The sequence below is a fragment of the Lepus europaeus genome, chromosome 2, assembly GCF_033115175.1.
Source record: "Lepus europaeus isolate LE1 chromosome 2, mLepTim1.pri, whole genome shotgun sequence".
NCBI classification, from domain to species: Eukaryota; Metazoa; Chordata; class Mammalia; order Lagomorpha; family Leporidae; genus Lepus; species Lepus europaeus.
Genome location: NC_084828.1, coordinates 85,767,362 through 85,786,046, shown reverse-complemented (window position 1 = coordinate 85,786,046; position 18,685 = coordinate 85,767,362). Strand labels below are relative to the sequence as shown.

Below are 18,685 nucleotides of genomic sequence, written 5' to 3'. Positions count from 1 at the left end.
TTTGAGTCACAGCAGCTCCACTTCTAATCCAGCTCCCTGTTTAATGTGCTGGGGAAAGTGTTGGAAGATGACCCAAGTTCTTGGGCCGCTGCCACTCACGCATGGAGTTCCTGACTCCTGTGTTTGGCCTGGTCCAACCCCAGCCATTGCAGTCATCTGGGAAGTGACACAGCAGATGGAAGATCTCTTTCTCTCTCTCTCTCTCTCTCTGTCACTCTGCCTTTCAAATAATTACAGGTAAATCTTAAAAATTATAAAATGTTAGTTGCTAATCTTAAAAATCCTAAACACTTGTATGAATAAAAAACATTTACAAGAAGCCTGCTACCCAACCACAAGTTAGTACATGAAACCTCTGATTTAAACTATAATTTTCTGTTCATCTCTGGCCTCAGTGGGTTTTGGACATAATCCTACAAAGGTCTTATAAAAATAACAAGATTTCTGGACATTCTTGGAAACCCATAGATTTTTTTGTTCATTGCTTCAGCCTTATTTATTATGAGTCTAGGCTGGAAGGAAATTCTCATGCACTAAATGCTTGATCTGGGGCCAGTGCTGTGGCACAATGGATAAAGCCTCCACCTGCAGGGCCAGCATCCCATATGGGCGCCGGTTCAAGTCCCAGCTGCTCCACTTCTGATCCCGCTCTCTACTGTGGCCTGGGAAAGCACTAGAGGATGGCCCAAGTTTTTGTGCCCTTATATTGCGTGGGAGACCGGAAAAAAGCTCCTGGCTCCTGGCTTTGGATCGGCTGAGCTCCGGCTGTTGTGACCAATTGGGGAGTGAACCATCGGATGGAAGACCTCTCTCTCTCTGCCTCTCCTCACTCTGTGTAACTCCAACTTTTAAAATAAATAATTAAATCTTTAAAAAATAATAAAATAAATGCTTGGTCTATTACAAGTACTTTAAATACGTTGCCTGACTCATCCTTACAGCTTCCCAGGGTAGGCGTTATCACTGTTTCACCAGCAGGCCCACTGTGGCTCCCAAAGTCGCTGGAATTTCCACAGCTGGCTGGCTGACTAGGGCTTTGTGGGAGCCCATAGAGAGCTGATTGCAGAGCCTGGAAAAAGCAGGTACAGAATGGGCTGGAAGTGTGCTAACTGCTCCTTTCTCCTATCTGGGCAATGGTCCTGGCTTGGCATTTCTTTTTCACGTCATGAATCAGTTGGCAAACAAGTGTGTGTTCATGGAGAGGTACCTGGGCACACTACTTTCCACACAGTGAATGAGCTGGTGCTAAGTGAAAACCCTGATTGATAAGACGGGTGTACTTATGCACAAGCCTTTTGTTTGGAAGGTTCTGAAAGGCATACCATGAACTTCAGCAGAGGGAAATGCCACAAGTCGCTCTAACTTTATACATTTTAATGAATTCTGAATGTTGGAGCACATTTTACTGTTAAGGTTTACTGAGAAAGAGGTATCCTAGAGTCAGTATAATTGTTTTGTTTAGGTTGCACAGCTAACATGAAATCCTCCCACTAAATGGTGCTTTATCATAAAGGAGAGTCAGGTATCTGTGTTTCTGTGTCCGTGTGTATGTGTATGTATCCAGGATCCATGACAGCATTCAGAGTTGATGTTAGTTTCCCCACCCTGGTTTGACAGCTGACATTCGTTGAATGCTTATGTGTCAGGTACTGCTGTAAGTGTGTAGCCTATATGAAGACTATAATTCCCAGCCCTGGGAAATTGGTTATTAACCCCCAATTTTACAGATTTTTTTTAAAAAAATGGAGCCCCTATATTGTTAATGGATTCAGAGCTTGCTTAGCTTGTAAGTGATAAGCTAGGATTTTTCCCTGGAAATCTGATTCCCAGTCTGTGCACTTCACCACCATGCCATTCTGTATACTGTGTCTTGGCTTCAAATGGCCTGCCCGGCCCAGGAAGAGGCAAGAAAAGGCAGAGGGCATCAGAGGCCCTTGAGAAGTGGTGAGTTCAGAAGGCAGCGTGTGGGAGCCAGAGATCAGCGGGCTCCTGCTCCCCCAAGTGTTGGCAGACAGCTTTGCTGGCTCCTTGACAAACTCACCAAACCCCTGACTGCCCGCTCACAGCCCATGTCTGGCAGCCCTTCCTGTTCAGAGGAAAGGACTTGAGCTTGGGTTCATCTGCACTGAAACTAGGGTGTGCAGAGACCTAAAACAGAGGTAAGTGCTTAAAGATTCTATTGATTGGCTCACCTGAGAGAGGACACGGGGTGAGATGTGTGGGTGCTTATGTTCATGGCCAAGCAGCAGAGAGACTGGCTTCTTACGGCCCTCGTTCCAGGCCATGCTGTGTTTTGGGTTTGTATTTTGTTTTGTTTTTGCATTTTAAAGTATGCAGTATGGTTGTTGCATTAACTATTTTATGTTTTTCAAATTTGGACAGGCTTTTCTTCATATATATATATTTTTTAACCATCACTTTAACTTAATGTTCTGGGTACTCTGCATATAGTTACCCAGAAATAAGTCAAAGGAACTTTAAAGTATCCTTGACTCCGGCATGTAAAAGTTGGCATCCTCTGTAAACTCTGTGTATTTATAGCCTATTGCCCTGTCTGTCTTTCCCACCATACTGTCTCCACACAGATCTGACCGCCCTCATGTCTCACCTCTGTTACTGTCATGGGCCATCTTTCATCTCTTTCCTGTGCACACTCTTACCAGAATGAAGGATCTAAAATGTAAATGTGGGGATTGGTATTGTGGCCCAGCTGGTGAGGCCACCACTTGTGACACCATCATCCCATGTCAGGGTTCTGGTTTGAATCCCAGCTGTTCCACTTCCAATGTAGCTCCCTGCTACAGCACCTGGGAAGGCTGCAGATTACTTAGGCCCCTACACCCATGTGGGAGACCAGGATGGAGTTCCTGGCCCTTGGCTTCTGCCTGGCCCACCCCCAGCCTCTGTAGCCACTTGGGAAGTGAACTAGCAGATGAAAAGTTGTCTCTCTCACTCTCTCCATCTCTCTATCTCTAATTCTGCCTTTGAAAAAAATAAATACTTTAAAATAGAATATAAACTTGATCCTATGTTTTTAAAAAAGAAATAAAAAGCTGTCTCCAGATAGCTTTATTTCCCATTGATAAAGCAAGAGAATTTAGTTGGGTGTTCTCTTAAGGTCCTTCTAATTCGTGAGGGCTTCCTTTTTTTTTTTTTTTTTTTTTTTTTGCCTATTATAAATGAAACTGCCTTAATTAGCATACAGCTTTTAGAGCTATTTCATTTCCTCTTGAAAATGTATTAACAAAGTAGATAAAGGTAGTCATTGTGAAAAAAATAAAATAAAAAAAAAGGTAGAACACCATTAAATTACCTTTTTTTTTTTTTTTTTTTTTTTTAGCATTTCACTGAAAACATTCTATTGCATTCTGTTGACCTTTTGGATAGAAACGGGAGTTTATTTCCAGGAAGGATGATCCCATCATACTAAAGCTAGAGCCGCTGTGATCCTGGGTGTGGCCCCAGTGCAGCCGCTCCTGTGCTGCTTGTCCGCAGTGCTGAAGCCTGGCCTACTCAGCACCAAGTTCAGGTCCAAGCCATAGATGCCAGTGCTTCAGTCGTATTGGATCCCCAGCTGATGAGTTCCTGGATCCCCAAACCAAAGTTTTGGGTATCTGAGAAGTTAACTTTTTCTTTTCTTTCTTTTTTTTTTTTTTTTTTTTTTTTTGACAGGCAGAGTTAGTGAGAGAGAGATAAAAAGGTCTTCCCTCTGTTGGTTCACCTCCCAAATGGCCGCTATGGCCAGCACTCTGCGCCAGTCCGAAGCTAGGAGCCAGGTGCTTCTCCTGGTCTCCCATGGGGTGCAGGGCCCAAGCACTTGGGCCATCCTCCACTGCATTCCCGGGCCACAGCAGAGAGCTGGCCTGGAAGAGGGGCAACCGGGACAGAATCCAGTGCCCCGACAGGGACTAGAACCCGGTGTGCCGGCGCCGCAAGGCGGAGGATTAGCCTGTTAAGCCACGGCGCTGGCCTGACCCTCAGTTTTTCATCTGAAAATGGGCACAATAAAACCTACTGCACAGGGTGGAGGATTAGCCTAGTGAGCCACGGCGCCAACTGAGACGTTAACTTTTCTTAACTCACACTCCTGCAATTTCAGACATTTTTCCAGAATTTCTTCTGCTGTGGCCCTAGAGACTATGCGGTGGACAGCCGTCTTTTCCTTCCTCCTGATGCCAAAAGATCTGACAGAGTGTCCAGTTTAGGAAAGCACAGGCGTCTCTGGCTGAGGGTGGCTCCAAGCCCTTGGTCGCCTGAGTCAGTGTCCACTCTCCCCATGCAGATGTTGGGACACAGCATGCCAATAAGAAGTTCCACAGAGGGTTCTCCTTTCCACCTTGGTCCTGTGCCATGGTGGAGAACAGAAAAGAGCTATCTTACTTCAGCATGTATCTAATCTTAATGAAATAGTTTGGTTCTGGAACTAAATTTATGACATACTTGTTACTACAGCACAAAACACAGCTCTAATTCCTTAGTTATCAGAACTGTACTCAACTTACAAAACATTTTCAGAGGAAAATCCTTCTTATTTTTTGGCATCTTAGTCTGTCCATGAGTAACTGCCTTTGTAGATGCCACTCTCCCCTGTAACAGCAATGGCTAAAAGGTGATCTATGGACCCTGGAAGGTCCCCAGGATCCGAATTTCACTAGTATACAATATCAACAGGATTTTGGTAAAAGTGTGTTAATATTAGCCATTTTCATTGTGTTGACATTCACAGATAATACAAAAGCAATAGTAGCTAACACGGAACCTTCACATGAGTCAAGGCAATGGCATCAAAATGCTAATGCGCATTACATCATCTTCATTGCTCTGCACTCGTAAGTTGGAAAAATAAAGTGACAATTTGGGAAGATCACATAAAACAATACACACAAAACATAATTGTGGTCTTGAGAAAAAGTTGTTGTGTAACCCTAAACTTGTGATGACACAAACTATGAAAATGTAAAAAAATCCTTGTAAGATGGAGCCAGCACTGTGGTGTAGCAGATAAAGCTACCACCTGCAGTGCCGGTATCCCATATGGACACCGGCTCAAGTCCCGGCTGCTCCACTTCTGCTCCAGCTCTCTGCAATGGCCTAGGAAAGCAGTAGAAGATGGCCCAAGTCCTTGGACCCCTGTGCCCATATGGGAGACCCAGAGGACACTCCTGGCTCCTGGCTTTGGATTGGCACAGCTCCAGCCATTGCACCCGTCTGGGGAGCAAACCGTTGGATGGAAGACCTCTCTCACTCTGCCTCTGCCTCTCTGTGACTCTACCTTTCAAATAAATAAATAAATCTTTAAAAAAAAAAAATCCTTGTAAGCAGAGTGAGTCTGCTGCCAAAGACAAGACACAATTAAGCAAAAATGAGAATTTTGAAAAACTTGTATCTGCCATCATGAGCTTGACAGCGTCTCATATCTTTACAATGAGATGGACAGTGATATTAATGAATGTGGTTTTTTGGTATTGTAAAGTGAAATGTGTCAGTGGTTGGATGATCTGCATAGAGAACCCGTGTTTTCCAAATGGCTAATCCTAGTTGCAAAGCAGGCACAGGTCAAGATCCCTACAAAGTAGGAGGTCAACCAGTGGATTGTAAGTCGGTATGAGAGGCTCACTGATGGGGTTTCAGAGTCTGCATGCAGTGAGCCTCTGTCAGGTGTTCGTCAGTGTCACGATTACCTGGGATGACTGTAAAGTTCTCTCTTTTCTGATTACATGACTATGTGAAGCCAGGCAATTGCAAAGCAATTTGCAACAGACTGAATGCAAAAGCAAATATGAGAATCTAGTTGCCACTATCAACCAGAGATTAAAAAGAATTGCAAAAAAGAAAACTGCTGTTCTTAGTCACTATATGTTTTTCATGAGAAATGTTCCTTATGTTAATATGTAGTGCTTTATTAATTTTAAAATAATGAGTCAATATTTTTAAGAGGTTAAACAAACAATGAAAAATCATGGCTTAGACTCATAGATTAAAGCAGAGATTTGTTTACAACAGACCCTTTGTTTAAGATATCTGTAGAGCTTCAGCCAGGGTTAGGATGTCACAGATGGAGCTGGTGCTCAAGATGCTGGTGTTAAGTGCCAGCTGCTTCTGATCCAGCTCCCTGCTAATGTGCTGCGAAAGCCACAGAAGATGACCCAAGTGTTTGACCCCTGCCACCCTGTGGGATGACTGGATAAGGCTCCTGGCTTCGGCCAGGCCCAGCCCCAGCCGTTGCTGCCATTTTGAGAGTGAACTAGCAGATGGAAGATCTCTCTCCATGTTGCTCTTCCTTTCAAATAAATAAATCTTAAAAAAAAAAAAAAACTATAGAACTGCATGTCCCGTGAAAATGACCTCTTGGTTTCTTCAAGTGAAATGGAGATGCACTCTGTATCAGTGGCAAGTGCCAGAGGCAGTTTAGCAAACATCCGTGATCCCACATTCAGGTCATCTGTACCACTCCACTGGAACGCCCCCTAAGGACACCTGTGGCATCACACCCATTGGACGGTCTCCCTCACACCTGGCCCATCACCCTTGTGCACTGCGACCACACTCCCTCTTTAAAGATGCATCTGATTTTCCTCCTACCTTTCTGGCTGGCTGTTTAATATCTCCTTGCCAGTTTCCTTCTCTATTCAACCATTAAGTATTAGAGTTCCTTGGGGCTCTTCTTCTGGCCCTCCCCAATCTGAGATCTAGATTTCATCTAATCCCATGGCTCAAGCTACCATTATTTGCCAGTGGCTGTTTAACCTTATCACTTGGCATTTCTCAAAGTTACCTGATAGCTAAACTCATTATCATCCACCCCACCCTGCACTCACTCCACTTTGCCCTGTTTCAATAAATGGTAATATTATTTCCCTTGAGTCCTTCCTCTCCCTTAATATTCACATTGAATCATCCACCAAGGCTTCTGAATATCTCAGATACTGGCCCTAGCCATGAGTTCCTGCAGAGCCTCCTAATTCAGTTCCTCTCTTGCTTCCCTCTGACCTAGCCTAGGTACTACAGCCCAGAGGGGGTTTTAATGTAGGTATGTCATTGTTACTCTGCATCAATCCATTCTGTTGATTGGCACTGTCCTTGTGATTAAAGTCTAAAATCATCAGCAAGGCTTTCAAGGGTTCAGAGACCCACTTCGGCCTTTTCCATCCCCCTCTCTCCTTGTGCCTCAGTCACATGAATGTTCAAGTCACTTGAAATGCACCCTTGTGGTACGGTCTGTGCCAACCTGACCCTTTGTACATTCTCTTCTCAGCCCCAAAGCCACTACTTATCCTTAGGGCTCAGCTTAAACCTTAGCTCCTTTGGGAGCTCTTCCCAAACCAAGGCCCCGACTCATTCTAACTTAGTTCTCTTGCTATGCCTCTAACCCCTAAGCGGGGTCTTCCTGGCGCGTGTCGCATTTCTAGCTGCTTTTTAGATTGGAGATTTTTGAGAGATCAGAGACTCCATCTGGTTTACTCACAACACGATGCTTGGCACATTAAGTTATTATTGAATGAATGAATGAGTTTATCTGAACTATGAAGGCTTTTAGAGAGCCACTCCCTATTTGAAAACCTGGCAAAAAATGAATCCCTGAAAGAACATGGCGAAGTTGTTTGTTAAAGCAATGGTCTGAGAACCAAAGGCTTCTAGTATGATCTCAGAATGGTATGTAGGGGAAGACGTTGGGCCCTGCTAGCAGACAAAACTGGGTTAAAATCTTGGCACTGGCACAGTGAGTTAAGCTGCCACCTGTGAAGCCAGCATCCCATGTGAGTGCCACTTTGAGTCCTGGCTGCTCCGTTTCCGATCCAGCTCCCTGCTAATGCACCTGGAAAGGCAGCAGAAGATGGCTGAAGTACTTGGACTCCAGCCACCCACATGGGAGGCCTGGAGGGAGTTCCAGGCTCCTGGCTTCAACCTGGCCCAGCCTCGGCCATTGTGGTAATCTGGGAAGTGAGCCAGCATATAGAAGATCTCTCTCTCTTTCTATCTTTCAAATAATTTTTTTTCCACTCCTGGCACTGCTGCTTTCTAGTTTTGTAATATCAAATTCTTTTCCAAGCCTTTGTCTCATTTCATTGTAAAGAAAAGTGTGTGTGTGTGTGTGGTCAGAGTTTTTAGGTTAAAATAAGACTATATTTAAAATTTCAAAGTGTTTCACACACAATGAGTATTCAGAACTATTAGCTGTTGTTATGATACTAGGATGGCTTACATTGAAATCCAATCAAGATTTTCCAAACCAAAGACAAGAATGGCACCAGAAAGAGGATGGAACCTTGCTCCTCTCCTGCAGCGCTTCTCCACTCACACCAACAATGCAGCGTATTCCTCTGCTCGCTCACTCGCTCTGCAAGGCGAAGGCTTATCTTGATCTTTAGGTGCTCTGTTCTCAGGTCCTGGGAGGTGAGGAGCTGCCCAGGCCCAGCTCTGCCCTGTGGATTCAACACTGGTGCTGTCCATGGCCATACCACCTGGAACCCGCCCGATCTGGTGTGACGTGCTTGTGCTGGGTGCTGGGGCCCCTGGCTCCGAGAGTGAACAGCCCAGCTCCCAGCCCTGGTCTTCTCCCTCAGTGTACCTTCAGGACAAGCTCTGGCAGGGGGCGTGCCACGGGCTGCACCTACCCTGCAGCCTGATAGGGCTCAGCTTCTCTTGAGAATGTGCAGAGAACCCAGTCCCAACCTGTTTTAGCCGGATCTAGCTGAACCCACTTCAGAGCGGCTTACAAACACGCTTCCCCGTAATGCAGGGACATTAGAGTAACACTCAGCACCCAGCGTTAGGGTTTGCAGGTCCCACTTAACAAAGGGGTCTCAGACCACAGTGTCGCTTCCACGAGCTCCGGGTTTGCTTCTGCCAGCTTTCTCCCCTAGCCCAAAACTTCTCAGCCTATCCTTCCAGAACGGGACCTCACAGTCCTAAGTCCCTGATGCTAAATTTTCCCTCATTTGACTTCCGTTTGCTACCTCTCTCCCCGTATTTCATTTTGATTCCTTCGTCTGAATGTGTGTAGGTGTTGCCAAAAGCTGCCTCAAATCCTTTAGACCAAGAGGTAAGGCGTAAACCCAAGACGGCCGCCCCTGGCAGCGATGCGCTGAGCTCGCTCTCCTGTGGTCTGAAGCCAGCACCTTCCCAAAGCAGCAGGTGTCGTGTCTGTAACTTCTTTGTGGCTATTTCCTTTCATTCGTGTATGAAACAGGGACATGGATTAGCAACGGGAAGCAGCCTCAGGAAAATCTACTTCTCCAGCCAGCCAGCACCAAGAGCAGAAAAGCCGGCGGGGACCCAGGGGCTGGGGCGCAGGAAGGCAGAGGGGAGGGGAGGGGAGGCGGGAGGCGGGAGGCGAGGTGGCAGCACCCGGCCGGTCGCCGGGACCCAGGCTGCTCCCGTAATGAAAGGGCTCTTCTTTGCAGGGATTAGGAGGATATTCATGACCCTTGAGATCAGCAGGTGAGGCCCAGCGCTCCGGACTCATCCCTTGGGCAAACAGTGCAGAGAGCCGGGGTTGCCAGCAGAAGAAAGGAACAGTGGGAGTCGAGAGCTTTCCCCTCGGCTTCCCTCGGCCCGCGGCCCCCTTTCATTTTCCGAGGAGGGCAGGGTGGGAGGCACTTGTCCCGAGGTAAATCAAGGGCTGTGGCTTTCATTTCTAAAGGGCTGGCGGCCAGACCGAGGCAGAAGTCCCGTGACACGACTCGAGACACAAAATGGTATCTTAGCATCGAAGACCCCCTTTGACAAGGAGAAGAAAAGCCCTTTTCTTCGCGGCCGGATTAGGCGCGGAGGGAGCTCCGCGGAACATGTGTGCATTGTCTGCCGAGGCCAGCGGCCGGCCCGGGGCTCGCCCCTCGGAGGCCGCCCCAGGAAGCCCGGCCGCGCCTAATTAAAAGGGAAGGGAAACAGCGGGGACGCTTGTTCCGCTGCTGCCCACCAAAGTGGGGTCCCCGGGGGGGACGGCGTGGCCAGGGAAATTGCCTAAATTGGTGGTTACGGGAGGCCTCGCTGGATGTGTGGGCCCCGAAGGCAGAGGGAGGGCACGGCGGCTCCTCCGTGGGGACAGGAGCGGCCTCGGTGCCTGGCCACCTGACTGGGCGGCCGGGCTGCCCCGGGGGCCACAGCACCTGCAGCAAGCAAGGGCTCGGCTCTGGTGGGAAGCAGAGCCTAGAGGCGTGTGTCAGGGCCCCATTTGTCCAGCTGGCAGGGAGGCCCCCGGGGCGAGGGGGTCACAGGTCGGGACCGGGCACTGGGGCCCTGGGGCTCACCCTGGCGGGGTGTCCGTGGTTAAGCGTCTCTCCGAAAGGCAAACCCGAGCTACAGGCTCACGTGCTTGGCATCTCCAGGGTTTAGTCCGTTTGTGGGAAGAAAGCTGTTCACAGAGGAAGGCTCTCCAGGTGCCTTCTCCTGCAGACTCCAGCCCAAGGGCGCGGACGCCGGGCCTCGGTTTCCCAGCTCCTTCGAGGATGCTGATCAGCAGCCTGCAGCCTCGTGGTCCCTGTCCCACAGCCTGGCTCCCGGGAGCTTGGCGTCCGGTGACTCCGCACATTCTGCGCAAGGCGGGGAGCCCGAGCGCGCAGGCTGTCCCGGAGAGTGATGAATCTAAGTCAATATTGCAAAGGAGTGCGGCTTCTCTGACTCTGCAAATATTGGGCCAAAGACTCGAGTGCGGCCTCGCTGTTGACAACTACGAGATGCGGGCGTTGCGGTCTTTGTTGGCAGAGCCCGGCCTAACTCCCTGTGTACACAGAGGGGACAGTGGCTTGGAGGCCCGAGTGTTTGCTCGGCCAACACGTGCCAGTGGCCGGCCCTCAAACACGGTGCCCTGCCATGGTGACAGTGGGGCTCTTTGAAATGGATGACCCCTGGGCTGCCCAGTGGTGGCTAAGCCACACACACTTCTTTTCCTCTGTTGTGGTTCATTTCTCTGCAACATGTGTTTGTGCGAGGGGACTGCATAAATTGTGACCAGCTAAGGAGCTGGGATTTCTATCCCAAAGAGACTGGGGAAGCCACTTAAGGCTTCTGAGCAAGAAAGGGACATGATCAGACTGCATTTTCCTTCTTTTTTTTTTTTTAAGATTTATTTATTTTAATTTGAAAGCCAGAGTTACAGAGAGGGAGGAGAGAGAGAAAGAGAAAGGTTCTTCCATCTGCTGGTTCATTCCCCAAATGGCTGGAACGGCTGGAGCTGGGCTGATCCAAAGCCAGGAGTCAGCAGCTGCCTCCTGGTCTCCCACGCGGGTGCAGGGGCCCAAGCACTTGAGCCATCCCCCACTGCTTTCCCAGGCCATAGCAGAGAGCTGGATAGGAAGTGGAGCAGCCAGGACTCAAAAAGGCACCCTTATGGGATGCTGGCAGCACAAGTGGTGGCTTTACCAGCTACCCCATAGCACCAACCCCAGAATGGATTTCTCAAAGTCTCTTGTTGCTAGAAGAAGACATCTGTGAAAGACACTTCTTGCAAAGGACCGTTATCTAGCACATACAAAGAACTCTTACAGTTCAACAACAAGGAACAAGAAACCCAATTAAAAATGGGTCACCTCTCTCTGTAACTCTGTCTTTAAATAAATAAAATAAATCCTTTTTAAAAAAATGTGTCAGAAGCCTTTTAATAAACACCACCCCAAAGACAGGTGACAAATAAACATGAAGAAGATACTCAATATCTTACATATATCATTAGGAAATTGCAAATTAAAACAACAGTGAGATAGTGCTATGCACCTATTACAAGGGCTAGAATCCAGAACCATGACAACACCAAATGCTGACAGGAATATGGAGCAACAGGAATGCTCCTTCATTGCTGGTGGGTATTCAAAATGATAGGAAAGTGGGCCATTTCTTATAAAACTAAATACACCCTTAGCATAGGCTCCAATCTTTGCGTTCCTTAGTATGTCCTAGAAGTAGCTGAAAACTTATATCCGTACACAAACCTGCACACAGATGTTTGTAGCAGCGTTATGGTCACAAATGCCAGAACTTGGAAACAGCCAAGACATCCTTGAATAAGTAGATGCATAAACTGTGCTGTATCCAGACAATACAAGATTATTCAGCACTAGGAAGAAATGAGCTAGCAAACCCTGAAAAGACATGCGAGAAATTTGAATGCATATTACTAAGTGAAAGAAGCCAACCTAAAAAGGCTACCTACTATGTGATCCCAACTACATGGCATTCTAGAAAAAGCAAAACTGTAGGGACAGTAAAACGACTGTTGGTTTCTGGGGTAGAGGAGAAGGAGCGATGAACAGGCACAGACAGGGTGTTTGTGACCGTGACGCTGTGTCACTCTCTGCTGCTCGTTTCCCCATTGGTGACCTGTAAGAGTTTGTATATGTTGGATGGCGATCCTTTACAAGAAGTGTCTTTCACAGATGTTTTCTTCTAGCAAACGAGCCTTTGAAAAGTCCATTCCGATCATGTCCCTTTCTTGCTCAGAAGCCTTAAGTGGCCTCCCCATCCTCTTCAGGATAGAAATCCCAGCTCCTTAGCTGGTCACAATTTAAATCAAACCCAACTCTTCAATATCATCCCCATCCTTCTTCTCTTTCCTTAGTAAAGACACACAGGGGGCTCTGGGCTCAGCAGGTCAGTTTCTCTACTCTCCTTATGACATTGACCAATGTCATTACACATTTACTCAAGCCCACAGCATGCCCAGCACCAAGCGCGAACCCGGTGTAAACCATGGGCTCTGGGTGATGGTGTGTGTCACAGCAGGGTCATCGCTGTAACAAGTACACCACTCTGGTGGGAGGTAGTACTAGCCAGGGATGTGTGTGTGGGTGGGGTCAGGAAACACATAAGAAATCTCTGTAGCTTTCTCTAAATTTTGCTGTGAACCCAAGCGTACTCTTAAAAAAATCAATTGATCAAATCCTTGTGACAATAGCATGAAAAGAGGGGTGGATCTGGAGATGAGGAGGTACAAGGCAGAGTAAGACTGAAGGCTGGGCGACCATCAAGGTGAGTCTGTGCCCAGAGTCCAGGTGTGAAGTGACAGGGGGCCCAGCCTGTGGGGCCAAACACAAGGGTTTGTTACTTGTGACTCGGTGCGCTCTCCCTCACTGTCAGCAAGGAGGGGACGTTGGTGTGCCCAGCACTTGGACGAGTCCCAGACAAAGCCATAAGGTGGCATGTCCTGAGGGTGGGCAAGGGCAGCAGATGGACCAGGAACTTCACAGCAGCCACCCTGGAGTTAGCTGGACTCACCTTGGCCTTGGCTTCCTAAATGAGGTCCTTCTCAACTGTGTCTTGCAGGGTTGCAATGGACTCCAGGCGGGATGCTTGGGCTCGGGCTCTTGTGGAGCAGAATGCCTTTCACTGAGCACTCGTGACACGCCAGCACCAGACATCCTTGCACACTTCTCACAACCACCCTGTGCAGTAGGTTTTATTGTGCCCATTTTCAGATGAAAAACTGAGGGTCAGGCCAGCGCCGTGGCTTAACAGGCTAATCCTCCGCCTTGCGGCACCGGCACACTGGGTTCTAGTCCCGGTCGGGGCACCGATCCTGTCCCGGTTGCCCCTCTTCCAGTCCAGCTCTCTGCTGTGGCCCGGGAGTGCAGTGGAGGATGGCCCAAGTGCTTGGGCCCTGCAACCGCATGGGAGACCAGGAGAAGCACCTGGCTCCTGGCTTCGGATCAGTGTGGTGCGCCGGCTGCAGCGCGCCAACCGTGGCGGCCATTAGAGGGTGAACCAACGGCAAAAAGGAAGACTTTTCTCTCTGTCTCCCTCTACTGTCCACTCTGCCTGTCAAAAAATTTAAAGAAAAAAAAGAAAAACTGAGGGTCAGAGAGGTCAAGTTAAGTACATGGTGGAAGCAAAACTGAAGTCCAGGTCTCTTAGGTCCCTGCCCAATGCCACAACTCTGCTAGAGCTATAAGAAAAGCAAGTTCCTATAAGGCCTTGAGAATAGAAATAAATTTTAAAATCATATTTAGGGGCTGGTGTTGTGGTATAGTGGGTATAGCCTCTGCCTGCAGTGCTGGCATCCCATATGGGTGCCAGTTCGAGTCCTGGCTGCTCCACTTCTGACCCAGCTCTCTACTATGGCCTGGGAAAGCAGTAGAAGATGACCCAGGTGCTTGGGCCCCTGCTACTCATGTGGGAGACCTGGAAGAAGCTCCTGGCTTCAGATCAGCTCAGCTGCACTCATTGTGGCCATTTGAGGAGCGAACCAGTGGATAAAAGGCTTGTGTCTCTCTGTCTGCCTCTGCTTCTATGTAATTCTACCTTTTGGATAATTAAAGAAATATTTTTTAAAAATCATATTTATTTATTTGAAAAACAAAGAATGGAGCCAGCATTGTGGCATAATGGATAAAGCAGTTACCTGTAATGCCAGCATCCTATACAGCCATCAGGTTGAGTTCTACCTGCTCCACTTCCAATCCAGCTCTTTGGGAAAGGATGGGAAGGTGGCCCAAGTGCTTGGGCTGCTGCCACCCATGTGGGAGACCTGGATGAAGTTCCTGGTTGCTGGCTTTGGCCTAGCCCAATCTTAGCTATTATGGCCACCTGGGGAGTGAACCAGCAGATGGAACCTCTCTCTCTCTCTCTCTCTCTCTCTGCCTTTCAAAAAAATAAATAAGTCTTTTTTTAAAAGTGTCTATTCCATTGCTTTCTATGTTGAATTCAGGAATTTAGATAATTTCCATTTTTTTTAAAGAGTTGACCTTCTCTTTCCACCCCACAAAGATTTCATGAAAAAGAAAAGTGACCCAGAGAGTGACAGAAAGAGAGGTCTTTCATCTGCTGCTTCATTTCCCAAATGGCTGCAAATGCTGGGGCTGGGCCATCCTGAATCCAAGAGCCAGGAACTCCATCCAAGTCTCCCATTTGGGTGGAAGGGACTCAAGTACTTGAACCATCATCTGCTGCTTCCCAGGCACATTGACAGGGAACTGGATAGGAAGCTGAACATATGAGACTAGAATTGACGTGCTGATCTGGGATGCAAACCTCCCAAGGGGCAGCTTAACCTGCTGTGCCACAACACCTGCCCCGGATCACTTCCGTGTCCTGTGGTTATCGATATGCTGGATTCAGGTCTATCGTGTTGAGATTCCCACTGCTTTGACGTGTCATTCCCCTTTTCTCTTGTTTTCTTCCTTCTTTTGAATTAATTAAATAGAATTAATAATTCCATTTCATCTCCTCGATTGGCATGTTAGCCATCTCGCTGTTTTGGTTTTTAATGTTAACTTTGTATACATATTGTTTATGTTTAACTCAGGTAATATTATCCCTTGCATATAAAAACCTTAGAAAGGCATTATTTCCATGTTTCCTCTCTCAGTCTTGGTGCTGCTGTCATACATTTTACTTCTGCGTATGTTGTCAGTTCCACAATGTGCTCCTCTTTAAGTAGGCGCTGATCTCTGTAAAGTGACCTCCTACAGGGACTTAATAATAAAACCTCCTACACTTACCATGTGGTGACCAGGTTTCTCCCTCTGGAAGGGGGCTTCCACGGGTGCCACAGCCCTGCTCCACGGGTGCCACGGCCCCACTCGAGGATGCATTTGCTTTCCTGCTTCTTGTCGTCCAGGGCTGCGGCTGCTGAGCTCTTCCAGCTCTGCAGGGGTCGGAGGAAATCCTCATCTCACAGGTGCATCGGAATGTTCTTGTCTCTGGGCATAAAGTGCTCAACTGGTTTTACTTTTCAGAACCTGAAAAACCTTGCTCCACTTCTTCTCCCTGGGGTTGTTTCCAGGGGGCAACTGTTCTAACACTACACTTTACTCACTATGCACGATGTATCTTTCTGATCGACTTTTAAGGTGGGTTTTTTTTTTTTAAGATTTTTTAATTTATTTATTTGAGTGGTAGAGTTACAGACAGTAAGAGGGAGAGACAGAGAGAAAGGTCTTCCTTCGTTAATTCACTCTCCAAATGGCTGCAACAGCCAGAACTGTGCCTATTGGAAGCCAGGAGCTTCTTCCCAGTCTCCCACGTTGGTGCAGGGGCCCAAGGACTTGGGCCATCTTCTACTGCTTTCCCAGGTCATAGCAGAGAGCTGGATTGGAAGAGGAGCAGCTGGGACTGGAACCGGCGCCCATATGGGATGCTGGCACCACAGGCGGAGGATTAATCTACTCCGCCACAGTGCCGGCCCTGACTTTTGAGTTTTTTTTCTTTTTGCTACTGGTTTTAAACAACTCAGTGAAGATAGGCTTTATTGCACTTTTCTTTGTGTTTAGGGAGTTGTTGACCTTCTTGGATCTGGGGGTATATAGTTTTTATCAAACTTAGAAAAGACAAGAGCCTTATTCCTTCCTTCTTTCCGGGTACTGCCTCCCCATCAGCATGTCTCATCACCTATCAGGCTACCTGAGGCTGTTCCCCAGCTCCCCGCTAATCTGTCGTGTTTCCCTGGAGTGGAGCAAAGAACGCATGACAGGAGAAAGCTCTGAGTGTCGAGGTCAGCCTTCTGTGTGCTTAGGTAAAATATCTTAGGCTGGCATTAGAATAGACATCCTGCCTTGAAGCTCAGCCCCAAACAAAACCAAGACCAAACCTCCTACCAGAAGTGTGGGCTGCAGATTCTTTGCATTGAAAATCACTTCCTCTCCTTGGTAATGGACTCCCACTGAGTCAAGAAGGGGTGAGTGGAGACGGGTTCATAGACACGGTCTCCAAGGTTGCTTTCTGCTCTACACATGCATTACTCCAGGAGTCAACTTCCTTGTAGTAGCACCGGGAAGCTGTTGTTGTTCTGGAGCAACTGGGGAGCCTGGCACAGGGATACCCAGGCCCTCCCTTTCTGCTGGCCCTTCAGGGAACTCTCCATGTCCACGAGTGCTGGGCAGCTTGCAGCTGGCGAGCCTGGCCCGCGCTCGGAGGCGAGCAAGCGCTTTGGAGGAGGGCGGCCCTATTGTCTCTAAGGTTTCTTTGGCCACAAAGGCCTTGCTGAAGCCTCCACATCCCTGGAACAAAACTGGGGCTAGAACTTTCATGAAAGAACAAGGCTTGCTCTGTGTGGCAGCAGCAGCTGAAACCTTAGCAGCGGTGGCTGGACAGCAGCCCCGCCACTGACTTATTCTGGCAACAAAGACGGCCCCCTTTAGGGTGAACCTTTCACTTCCTCTGAGTTCTTTGACAAAGCGCTAGAGACTGGGAAGGTCAAAGAGCTGAGAGGTGTTGGGGGGCAGGGACGCTGCTGACCGGGAGGGGTGAGCTGGCTTCAGATGCCCCTGCAATAAAGGAGTTTGTGCAGTTGTTTATGGAAGGGTTGCATCTGAGCCGGTGGCAGGTGACGCTGCTGGTTTTCAATATCCAATCGGGGTCTGGCGCTGTGGCGCAGCAGGTAAAGCCACTGCATGCAGTGCCGGCATCCCATATGGCACCGGTTCGAGTCCCAGCTGCTCTACTTCCAATACAGCTCTCTGCTGTGGCCTGGGAAAGCAGTGGAAGATGGCCCAAGTCCTTGCGTCCCTGCACACGCATGGGAGACCTGGAAGAATCTCCTGGATCCTAGCTTTAAATCAACTCAGCTTTGACCATTGTGGCCGTTTAGGAGTGAACCCATGGATGGACGACCTCTCTCTCTTTGTCTCTACCTCTCTCTGTAACTCTTTCAAATGAATAAAATAAGTCTTTAAAAAAATAATATCCAATCAGACTCATAAATAAGCCATAATGGGAAGTGAGCTTCTCTCCAAAGGCCATGCCCTTCTATAGAATTTCTTCAAGTTCTGTCTCCCACTTGAGGGTTCAAGGATCCTGGAAGTCCCCTGGATTTGCAGAGTGAGAAGAATCTTGCTTCATTCATGTATTCAACAACACTCAAAACCGCAGAGTGCGGGCAAGGTGTGGAGGCAGACATGGGTCCCACGGGGTCCCCCTCTCCAGGAGCGCAGTCTTGTGATCTGGGTCCATCCTGTTCGGTTGCGTGGCCTTGGGAAAGTGACTGAACTATTTTGGAGCTTCGGTTCCTCCCTCTGAAGGGTAGGATTAGAGCCAGGTGCTCCAGGTGCAGTGGAACCTGGTGAGGTGGTAGATGTCAGACCCACAGCAACGTCCCACAGATTCGGCGAGGATGACGGTGAGTGAAGCGCAACACAGGAAACCAGGCTGCACCTGCCTTAGGTGGGGAGCAGCTGGGCCAAGCAGGAACCTCCAAGAGCTGCACCCATCCTTCGATGAGGGAAGATCCAGGGCGAGAGTTCCCAACACTAAGCTTCCTCCCACACAGGAAGCCTCGCTCTCACTAGGGATCTTGTTTGTTGAAGAACACTGTATACATTTGATGCACTCCCTCTGATTCACTGCATACGTTTATTAGCCCCTTCCATGGGCCAGAATCCGGGGTGTGGTGCTGCTACAACCTCTGCTTACAGAGCGTGCAATCAGTGTGGGAGGTCCGTGTGTCGGGCAGCTAAAATGCCTGTCCTAACGGGGATGCCCTGGCACTGGAGACCGGCAGCTGCTGCAGCCGTGGTGTGCATGGAACTCATTCCTCCCAGGCCAACATTTGCAGAGGCCCTTCTGCTGTGTGGGGTGGGGTGGGAGTAGGGGGAGGACCAGCAGGGAGGATGGAAGCAGAATTGTGAGGGGCTGTGCGTTTTGGAGCGTTCCCTGCTGTCCTGCTTTTTGTCTGATCTCTCTCTCTCTCTCTCTCTCTCTCTCTCTCTCTCCCTCCCTCCTTCTCTCTCTCTCCACTAATTGAAGCCAAGACCTATTT

The 18,685-nt window shown here is 48.5% G+C and overlaps 1 pseudogene; it reads right to left on the bottom strand.

Annotated features, from left to right (window-relative positions):
- Positions 1-3,421: 3,421 nt before the first annotated feature.
- Positions 3,422-4,352, bottom strand: LOC133751269 (large ribosomal subunit protein uL5-like; annotated as a pseudogene).
- Between the last annotated feature and the right edge of the window lie 14,333 nt (positions 4,353-18,685).